The sequence below is a fragment of the Zingiber officinale genome, chromosome 3B (genome assembly GCF_018446385.1).
Source record: "Zingiber officinale cultivar Zhangliang chromosome 3B, Zo_v1.1, whole genome shotgun sequence".
Taxonomy (NCBI): domain Eukaryota; kingdom Viridiplantae; phylum Streptophyta; class Magnoliopsida; order Zingiberales; family Zingiberaceae; genus Zingiber; species Zingiber officinale.
The window spans coordinates 112,519,985-112,530,784 of NC_055991.1; the positions used below are offsets into that span (position 1 = coordinate 112,519,985).

Below are 10,800 nucleotides of genomic sequence, written 5' to 3' on the forward strand. Positions count from 1 at the left end.
TTTCCAACCCTTGATTGAGGATGACATCTCCTCAAAGAAGATTGGTTTTGGTCGGGATTGGAAGAGTAAAACTTCAGAATCTGACTTTTTAGGATAGGCAAATAGATAAAGATTATGCGGAGTAGGAGGAATACCGAATAGACGAAACAACATAAACATCCCACACATATATCAGAAAGCGTTCAGCACAAATTGTTACAAAGGAATGTGGAAGTATTGGCTTACTGCCGACAAAAAAGGATGAATGGGAAAACACAGACCAACCATTATTTGATCAGAAAAGAAAGTAATATGGTTATCCAGAGGAAGGCGAGGATGATCATTTGGAGAAGGAAGATGGACGCAATAATTATGGGGGATTTCATATCTAAAATAGAGGTAATCTCGATCAGAGGCATCAAAGCTTGAAGAAATAGAGGCATACCACGGGGCGAAGTGTTGGAGCAATCTAGTGACCCTAGGTTTTGATGTTTGGGCAAAGGTTTAAGTTAGGTTTATTGTTGTATTTAATATGCAGTGTGAGTGTGCAGGATACAGGTACAACAAGGAAGTCCAAGTGTGATCTTGGCAAAGGAGGAAAGTCCAAGGATGAGTCTTGGCGGTGTAAGTCCAAGCATGTAGTCTTGGCAACGTAAGTCCAAGTGTAACTTGGCAATGGATGAAGTCTCGGAGGCGCGACCTCTTGGCAAAGGAAGACCCGACAACAATGACAAGGCCGATGGAAGCTCCAGAAGGCAAGACGTGAAGGATGGGGAGGCATCCGAGGGACGCAAGGCTGATGGAGGAGGCTAGAAGGCTAGGTCTAGGTTGGTCGGGCAGGAACGAGTGCTGAGAGATTGTACTCGGAGTAAAATATAAGAATTAGGGTTTACTGTAGCAGATCAGGCGTTCGTAGCGATCAGAAGCGTTATCGTATCTTGTAGCGATCGATGTTTAGCGATGATCGCATGTTTTAGCAGTGATCGGTCCGATCGGCACGAACGAATGTGTGAAATCGAGCCGTTGGGGTGTAACGGTCGAATTTCCACAGAGGTCAGTCGACTGTTATGTATGACCGGTAGGCGGGGTTTTCAACCCGCGGGCTATAAAACCAAAGCTTGGGAGCTTGGTTTGGGTTGACGAAATTAGACTTGGTTAAGGTCTAATTAGTAGTCTACAAGTGCTCAAGAGTTTTCCTTGTGTCCAAGAGGTCTTGGTGAGTTTGTGGTGAGGTTTCTCCACCCACAAGGAGTTTGAGCTAGCCGGAGGTCTTCCGGGGAGTAATCCACCGACGGATAGGGATCGTCCACCTTACGGACACGCCGTGGAGTAGGAGCTTTATCTCCGAACCACGTAAATGATCGTGTAGCTTGGTTTGCATTCTTTCTTGTCTTGTATTTTGTTTAGCTTGTTTATTTTTGTATTATTCCGCTGCGCAAGCTAACAACGTAGGAAGCGAACGATTTGGGTGAGCCGCTATTCACCCCCCTCTAGCGGACGTCAAGGTCCCAACAATTGGTATCAGAGCGAGGTCGCTCTTCTACGGACTAACCGCCAAGAGATCAAGAAGCTAGAGGAAGAAGAAGATGGAGTCCGAAGGACCGCTCGGATGGGATATCCGAATTCCACCTCCGTACGACAAAGAAGACTTCAATTATTGGAGGAAGCGGTTGGAGACATGGTTTCAAATGGATTGGAACCAATGGGTTGTCTTGAGTGACCCATTTGAAGCTCCTACGGACAAGAAGGGTAAACGCCTCCGACCTCGGCATTGGACCGAAGAGCAACGAGAGCAATCGGAGGCAGACAAGAAGGTAACGAAAATTTTGAATAATTTACTACCTTCTAATATTTTGTTGAGTGTAGGTGAAACCACAAATGCAAGTGATCTTTGGAAAAAGATCATTGCCTATCATGAAGACCCTATAAAAATCCAAGAAGTGGAAGAGCCCAAGGAAAATGGCTCATTGGTCCAAGAAGAGAAGGACCAATCCGATGTTGACAAGAGGTCAACATTCGAGGAGGAAAAGGAAGAGGAGGAAGAGAAAGAGAAGGAAGAGGTGGAAGAGGAGAGATCTTCCACATCCTCAAGAGATGAAGAAGTGGAAGAGTCCACATCTTCAAGTGAAGAGGAAGAAGAGAAATCCGAGGAAGAGGAGATCTTGGAAGTTCAACCCTCTAGTTCAACTACCAAGAAGAGCACAAAGGACCACATCAAATGTTTTGAGTGTGGTAAGATGGGGCACTACAAGAGTAGGTGTCCTTCGCTCAAGAAGGTAAACCCTAAACTCACTAAAGTTAATTTAGAAACTAATGTGAGTTGTAGGAAGAAGAAGAAGGAGAAGACGCACATTAGGTGCTTTACATGTGGTGAGTGGGGTCACTACCACACAAAGTGCCCAAGGAGAGGAGAGCTCAAGAAATTGGCGCACTTGAAGAAGTGGGAGAAGAAGGGAGCTTCCAAGGTAAAAACCAAGGTATCATTTAATGAATCCATTCCGTTGACATATGATAAAAAGCATGCTAGAAATAACTCTTATCATCTTAATGCTATTTATCATGAGAATAGGAGGCATGATAACCTTAAGGATAAATATATTCCTCCTTATGCTAGATTTACCACACCTAAGGTTAGGAAGGTAAATAACAACTTAGGCAATAACACCAAGGATTTTAGATATATGCCTAAAATAGAAATGCTCAAGGATTCAATGAAAAACCAAAATCTAGAGATTTATGGGGTGAAAATCAAGTCTTGAGGACAAGACTTGATAATTTAGAAAGGACCTTAACAAGAATGGAAAATATTCTTAGGGGTCAAAATGAGCATAACCTAAGAAAAGCTAGACAAGAGCCATCCAATGGCTATAGAGGTTTGGGATACAAACCTAAAGTCAAGAAGGATGTGACTTCCTTTCATAGGGTTCCATATAGTTATGGGACCAACCCTAGGTTTAGAGGTCAAGTTAAAGATACTAGGGAAGGAATCCCTAAGAGTATTTTTGGCAAGACCAATGTGACTAAGGCTCCAAAAAGGCCTAATAAAGTCACAAATAAGGTTACAAAGGGAGTTAACACTAGAAGTGACCTAGTGGAAGTGACCAAGGCTTCTAAGAAGCCAAGAAAGGTCGTTAGGAAGGTATCTAGGGAAGTCATCCCTAGTGAGTACCTAGAGCATCCAAGGAGCACCAATAGGTATTGGGTTCCTAGGAACATATTCTCTACACCCTAGATGGGTTTAGAGAGTGTCAACTCCAATTGGAAAGGTAGTTAACCCAACCTTGGGAAAGTTGACACTTGAGAGCATTTTCAAAGTGATTGTTAACCTTTGAAAATGAAAAGGATGATAAGTGTTACTCTTTGAAAGAGTAAAATGTGTCAAAATTTGAGGAGCTAAATCTAATTTAAATTGACACACTAGAGAGAAGCAAAAGTGATGCCAAATTTAGAATTCGACATTTTCTTATGGAATTAAGGGAAATGTAAACCTTAATCCAAATTGTCACTCTTGGAAAAGAGTAACATGTGGCAAATCTTAAGGAATTATGTTTGAATTAAATTGGCGCAATGTGGAAAAACATAAGAAATATCAAATTGGGATTTTGGTATCTTCTTAGAGTAATTAAAGAAAAATCTAGGTCATAATGTAAGATGTTCACTCTTTGGAAGAGTGAAATGTGTCAAACTTTGAGGTTTTGAACTTAATTTAAATTGACACATTTAGAAAAGGATAAGAAATGCCAAGTTGGGGTTTTGATATTTTCTTAAAAGGTAAAAGGCAAATCTAAGTTTTAATTTGATTTCATTTACTCTTGGAAAGAGTAAAATGTACCATACTTTGAGAAATTTATTTAAGTTAAAATGGCACAAATTTAGAAAGGAAAATAAATGTCAAAATTGGGTTTTGGCATTTTCATGGAAAATCATGGGCAATTTAGGGTTAAATTTTGAGTTAGCTAGGGTTAAGAATACTTAGATAGGTAATCTAGGTAAATTTTATTTATGCTAACTTGCCATGTTTTGTTTGCCTATCATATGTCATGACATCATATTTATATTTAGCATTCATAGTTTATTATGAAAATACAAAAATACCATGTCATGTCATACATACATCATGTAGCTATAGCTTGCTTTTCATTTTGAAAATTGCTTATTTTGATGTATGCCATGTAACATCATGCATTACTTTAATTCCCTTGTTATTTAAGGACAAATGGCATCTATTATAAATGGTAAATATCCCAACAAGAGGGATTATATCAAGTGGCATCCTAGATGGATGATCATGATTTTTACAATGCCTAGATAGAGATGCATGATCCCTTAGTTTAGGGCAAGACCAAATATACATCTCACAAAGAACTATAAGGTGACTTGTATGTGTTTTAATACACGTTAGATACAAGTGAGATGTTAAGATGGTGAACTAAACTCAAGATGTTGATCTAGTGCATCTTGTTGAGTTTTAGGCTCATCAAAACACATAGTTATGTGTCTTCCAATCATTGGGAAAGCTAATGTACAAGTCATGTGCATTGAGCCCAAAGAACGTGGTTGGATATTGGTTTTAAAAAAAAAATGATTTCAAAATACTTTTGAAAAACCTTGGTGAAGACTATCTTTTGATAGTAATCATCATTGGAAAGTTAGACACAAACTAGGAGAAAACATTAAAAATTTCAAGAGTTTTCAAATTTGTGTCAATCTTTGAAAATAGGAAGTATTTTCATAGAAAACTATTTTTCCTTGATAAAGTATAATCTAAATAATGTCTACATGAGTTTTCATGATGAAAACAAGTATGGTTTGGTTAAGAAAAACCAAAGTGAAGTTTCGGTTGAGGTTAGTTTCATTATTGAATTTTTAACCTCAAAACTTCAAGTTTTGGCTTTCCTAATTATTTAGGAACCCCAAGTCATTGTTGGTGCAATGATAGAAGTTTAACCATGTTTTTAGGGGGAGTTACTCCTTTAAAACATAAAAATCTTTTCCAAGACCAAAAGGACGTCAAATGTTAAGGTAGCACATGACATTGGTATGGGAGGCGTTGCCAAGGACAAGGGAGAGTCATCCAAGGCCAATAAGAAGGAATATGCTAGGGTAGCATATGATTATAGCAAGGATGAGGTGTCCAAGATTAAGGACAAGAAGTAATTAATCAAAGACAAGGTGACTAAGGTTAAGATTCCTAAGGTTAGGAAGAGGCTTTGGGACCCATGGTAGATGGGTTATCAAATGTGCCAAGTGGTTAGGAGACGGACTTAAGTCTCTAACATAGTGGGTTGGCACAATTGAGTTGAGTTTCATGCATAGAAATATGAATTGGGTTCATATTGCATGAAAATTAGTTTTTGATATATAGATGCCATATAAACTAATGCTAGTGATGCATTATGGTTTAGTATGGGCAAATACATCAAGAGGAAGCCAAAACTAGGACTTTAGGTCAAGGTTCAATTGAACTTTTTAGCTAGTTTTATGTTTTGTGTCAATCTTGGGATTGGTGATAGATATATTTTTATATATATTTTTCCCAAGTAGATATTGATATAATAGACCTCTCCACAAAATTTGGGGATTTTTGGAGGTCTGTGGAATTTCTGGCGCATTTCTGAAGTTGGCCAGAAAAGGCTGATTTTTTCATGAATAGTGTACCAGTCGACTGGTAACACTGTTCACGAGCACAGAATGTCTCTGTAAGCTCGTTTTCATGGGGGCAGTCGACTGGTACTTCTTGCAGTCGACTGATACGGTCTAAAATTGTTTTTCAGCACTAGAAAATGACTAAAAGAGAGGTGAACATGTATGTAATCTTATGGGGGATTAATACATGATATTTATGGTCATTAGAGGTCAAAGAGTCTAATAATTGGGATATTGTTGGAGCTCTTTTTTGATGTATGGTAAAGGGGGAGAAGTTTAGGTTTAAGTGGGAAACTTACATACCTTTGCAAGAAATCCTAGCTCAAGGGGGAGCTTAGGTGAAAGGGGAGCGATTGCTCATTTATTAGCAAAAGGGGAGAAGTTTACCTTTGCAAGAAATCCTAACTCAAGGGGGAGCTTAGGTGAAGGGGGAGCCTAGGATTAGGTTCCATGATTTATGCATGTGTAGATTGCATGTTTATTTGCATTATTATTGATATATTGTTTCCTAGCTCAAGGGGGAGCTTAGGTGAAGGGGGAGCCTAGGATTAGGTTCCATGATTTATGCATGTGTAGATTCCCTAACTTAAATGGTTTGCCAAACATCAAAAAGGGGGAGATTGTTGGAGCAATCTAGTGACCCTAGGTTTTGATGTTTGGGCAAAGGTTTAAGTTAGGTTTATTGTTGTATTTAATATGCAGTGTGAGTGTGCAGGATACAGGTACAACAAGGAAGTCCAAGTGTGATCTTGGCAAAGGAGGAAAGTCCAAGGATGAGTCTTGGCGGTGTAAGTCCAAGCATGTAGTCTTGGCAACGTAAGTCCAAGTGTAACTTGACAATGGATGAAGTCTCGGAGGCGCGACCTCTTGGCAAAGGAAGACCCGACAACAATGACAAGGCCGATGGAAGCTCCAGAAGGCAAGACGTGAAGGATGGGGAGGCATCCGAGGGACGCAAGGCTGATGGAGGAGGCTAGAAGGCTAGGTCTAGGTTGGTCGGGCAGGAACGAGTGCTGAGAGATTGTACTCGGAGTAAAATATAAGAATTAGGGTTTACTGTAGCAGTACTGTAGCGCTACTGTAGCAGTACTGTAGCAGTCGACTGCATGTTTTAGCAGTCGACTGGGGCAGTCGACTGGCAGCGAACAGAATGTGTGAAATCGAGCCGTTGGGGTGTAACGGTCGAATTTCCACAGAGGGCAGTCGACTGCATGTTTTAGCAGTCGACTGGTAGGCGGGGTTTTCAACCCGCGGGCTATAAAACCAAAGCTTGGGAGCTTGGTTTGGGTTGACGAAATTAGACTTGGTTAAGGTCTAATTAGTAGTCTACAAGTGCTCAAGAGTTTTCCTTGTGTCCAAGAGGTCTTGGTGAGTTTGTGGTGAGGTTTCTCCACCCACAAGGAGTTTGAGCTAGCCGGAGGTCTTCCGGGGAGTAATCCACCGACGGATAGGGATCGTCCACCTTACGGACACGCCGTGGAGTAGGAGCTTTATCTCCGAACCACGTAAATGATCGTGTAGCTTGGTTTGCATTCTTTCTTGTCTTGTATTTTGTTTAGCTTGTTTATTTTTGTATTATTCCGCTGCGCAAGCTAACAACGTAGGAAGCGAACGATTTGGGTGAGCCGCTATTCACCCCCCTCTAGCGGACGTCAAGGTCCCAACACGAAGGACTCTTGAGCCAGATAGAACAAACCTTAGATAAATAGTCAGTAACTTATTGGGTTGTCTGGGATTCAAGAGTAAGAGGATTGGGGAAGAAAGAAGGGTCGCCAAAAAGAGTAGATGGAAGAAGGAAGGTCACCGGAGAAAGCAAACTCAAGAAGCTGAAGGACAAAGTGTAAAGAACCCACAACATGCTAGGGTTTTATAAAAGGGAGTTTTATCGTCACCACTAGATTAAAATGACATGATTAAGGGGGGTTTTGATTTGTGAGGTTGGACATGCCATCACAGTTTATGAAGCGGAGAATGTCAGAAAACATTGCAGAAAATGAGTAGTGATGCCAATTAACATCCACCCATAAATGAGCATTTATGAGGGATGTGATGAGTGACGTCTTTTACATCCCAAGTGAGTTTTTCACTGGTCCTTGGTACTCCATTCCTTCTAAAATAGTTAGTTATCAATAGGTAATTTTTGAAAAAAATCACCAAGGATATAAGACACAAATTAGGGTATGATTTGATGAACAACCCTAGTGAGAAGGTGAGTGGGCAAAAATAGGACTTGAGTCTAGTCAGTCACCTATATCTCCTTTGACTATACTTGAAAGGAAGGCTAGTGATACGGGTTATATCGAACAGGGCCCGGAGATGAAGTGGAGGTCCGGGTCAAGGTGATGTGAGGATCAAAGTTAGAATAGGGAAGCAATCTCCATCTGATTCTGTTTATCACCCAACTCTCGGGTCTTGCCTAAGTGGCTTTGATGCAAGACACTCGGATAGGTCCGACTGACCATAGATCTTGTTGAACATAAGAATTATAGTATTTTACCCTATAATTCAAGAAATAATGTACTCGATCAGTCAAGTAGTCAACTAGGTCCAAAGGGGCTTAGCCGGAGGAAAGGATGCCCGAGCTCTAAACACACTTAGCCTTATAAAGCCCTTAATATATGATCGGCCAGACAAAGGTCGATTGAAACATAGGGCTTCCATTATACTCTTGGTCAGGTAAAGACTGGACGGGTTTAAAGACACTTAGCCTTCCAAAGTACTTAATAGACGCGCAGCTGGATAATGGTTGAGCGAATATAAGGTTTTCTGTGTACGCACGACCGAGCAAAGACCGAGTGGGCTTAAAGATACTTAGCCTTCTAAAGTACTTAATAGGCGCACGACCGAATATAGGCCGATCGAACATAAGGATTTCTGTGTACACTCAGTCGAGCAAAGACCAGGTGGACTTAAAGATACTTAGCTTTCTAAAGCACTTAATAAGATTTTCTGTGTACGCCCGACCGAGGAAAGACCGGGCGGACTTAGAGATACTTATCCTTCCAAAGTACTTAATAGACATGCGGTCGGATAAAGACCAAATGAATATAAGGTTTTCTGTGTACGCACGGACGACCAAAGACCGGGTGGGCTTAAGGATACTTAGCCTTCTAAAATACTTAATAGGCACGCGACCGGATAAAGGTTGATCGAACATAAGGATTTCTATGTACGCTCGGCCAAGCAAAGACCGGGTGAGATTAAGGACACTTAGCCTAATTGAACTTTTAATACACAATTGGTCAAATAAAGGCCGATCAAATATAAAACTCTCTGTGTACATCCGGTCAGGTGAAAGTCGACCGGGTTTGGATTACTTGAAGGCATATTCCTCCTAAAATACAGTTCTAACATATAGTCTTTATCATATGGCTCCTCAAATGAACTTTTGGCACACTGTGGGCACTATATTAATTTTTGAATAGATCTTTGCAGTATTTACCATATGATAGAGCAGATTGATATAATGGCAAAGCAATACAGCCAACCTTATAGACCAGTCAGAATATACTCAGCAGACAACATCTGACAACATCTTAATAGCTTATCAAAACTTGTCGGGAAATTTGCTTTTATAGCCTTCTTGGAAGGATAATATGTCTCTTATAAGCCAGCTACTCATGACTATATATTTCCTCAAACCGCCTCAGTAATAGTGGGAAGCATAAATGACAAAAGAAGGTACATCAATGGATAGATAAAAGATTCCTCGGATAGTTATTGCTGTAAAATACCGGAAAATAGGCGAATCTTAATAAGGGAATTTTTAGGAATTTTTGGAGATTTTTCGGAAATTTTTCGGAGCTCGTACGGACGAGTTGACGGGGATAAAAACGGGGTCCGGAAAAGCCTGTTTAGGCTACCCAGTTTTAATAAGGAAAAGTTTTATTTTTATTTTCCTTTTTCATTTTCTTTTTTTTTTTATTTTCTTTAAATCCTTCGTTTCTTCCCCCTCCTCGCACCCGAGCCCGACGCCGCCTTCCTTCTTCCTCCTTGCCCTAACCGCCAGCGGCGGTAACTTCTCCTCGAGCGTACAATCCCTCGGCCACTTCCTCTTCTTGTGTTCTCCTACCCGAGCCGAAGCCCTCCTCTGCCCTAGCCTTGCCGTGGAGTTCCCAGCGCCGTCGCCGCAAATCACCGCCGCCCGACCGCCTGCCCTAGCCACCCGACGTCGACCACAGAAGCCGACGCCGACCCCAATCGCCGGTGCCCTAGCCTCTGCCCCGACTCCAGTGACGCTGATTCTTCTCTCCTCTGTCCAGCCGAAGCCTTGTCTGCCGTAGCCCTTGCTGTGGAGTTTCCAGCGCCGCCGCTGCAACTCACAGAGCCTCCCTTTCTCTTCTCGCGGACACCTGGAGCCGCCGAAAATCGAGCATCCGAACCCTAGGTTGGGTCCCTGAGCGCTGGCCGGAATTTCTCTTCTGGTGTCTCTGTTTGACAGTGCCGAAGACAAGGAGTTGTGCCCTAGTTTTGCTTTTCACAGTGGTTCTGTCTTCATTGTGATCTGCCCTAGCAGAATTGGGAAGGTAAGGGCCATACCTAGCTGTGGAATTAGGTTTGTGGCTAGATCTCAGTTCATGTTTCTCTTTGCTTCTAATCTAGGTCACGGATTGGTGAGGTTTGGTGTATTGTGGGGTGTTTTTGATTTTTGGCAGCAACCCCATCCCGCAGCGGTAAGGTAAGTATTTGGTTTATGGATTTAGTTGACACATTTTTTATACATGTTCTAGGTACGACTTGATACATAATTAATTTGGTTATAGGGTGATTTAGGTTTATAAGTTGTATAACTGTGTGATTGGGGTTCATGAAACTAACCCTAACTAGTCAGTGGATTAGAAATTAGTTTAGCTATTTGTTTATAATTAAATTAGCTAAACTGTGCGATTTAACACAGGACTTTGACGCGAGACGAGTATCTCGGAGTCAGATCGGACCTTTCTATTTTCGGAGGCGGGTACTTTGACTTATGTCTTTTGATATGCATGATAATATGTTTAACATATAACAATAATTGTGTTATCTGTTTGTTTCGGTTGGTCGCTACATGATTAGTTACATGTTTGTTTGTTTATTTATGCTGCACTGCATGATATCTACCTGAATAATAAAAGAATCCCTCCGTGATTAGTAATACAATTATAACAAAAGAAATTAAACAACTAAAATAAAATA

At 41.1% G+C, this 10,800-nt stretch overlaps 1 long non-coding RNA gene across 1 annotated transcript; it reads left to right on the top strand.

The window, feature by feature from the left end:
• Positions 1-9,798: 9,798 nt before the first annotated feature.
• Positions 9,799-10,569, top strand: LOC121968522. Its single transcript, XR_006108194.1, has 3 exons — positions 9,799-10,151; positions 10,228-10,303; positions 10,523-10,569. It is a non-coding gene; the product is annotated as an uncharacterized LOC121968522 (long non-coding RNA).
• Positions 10,570-10,800: the final 231 nt, after the last annotated feature.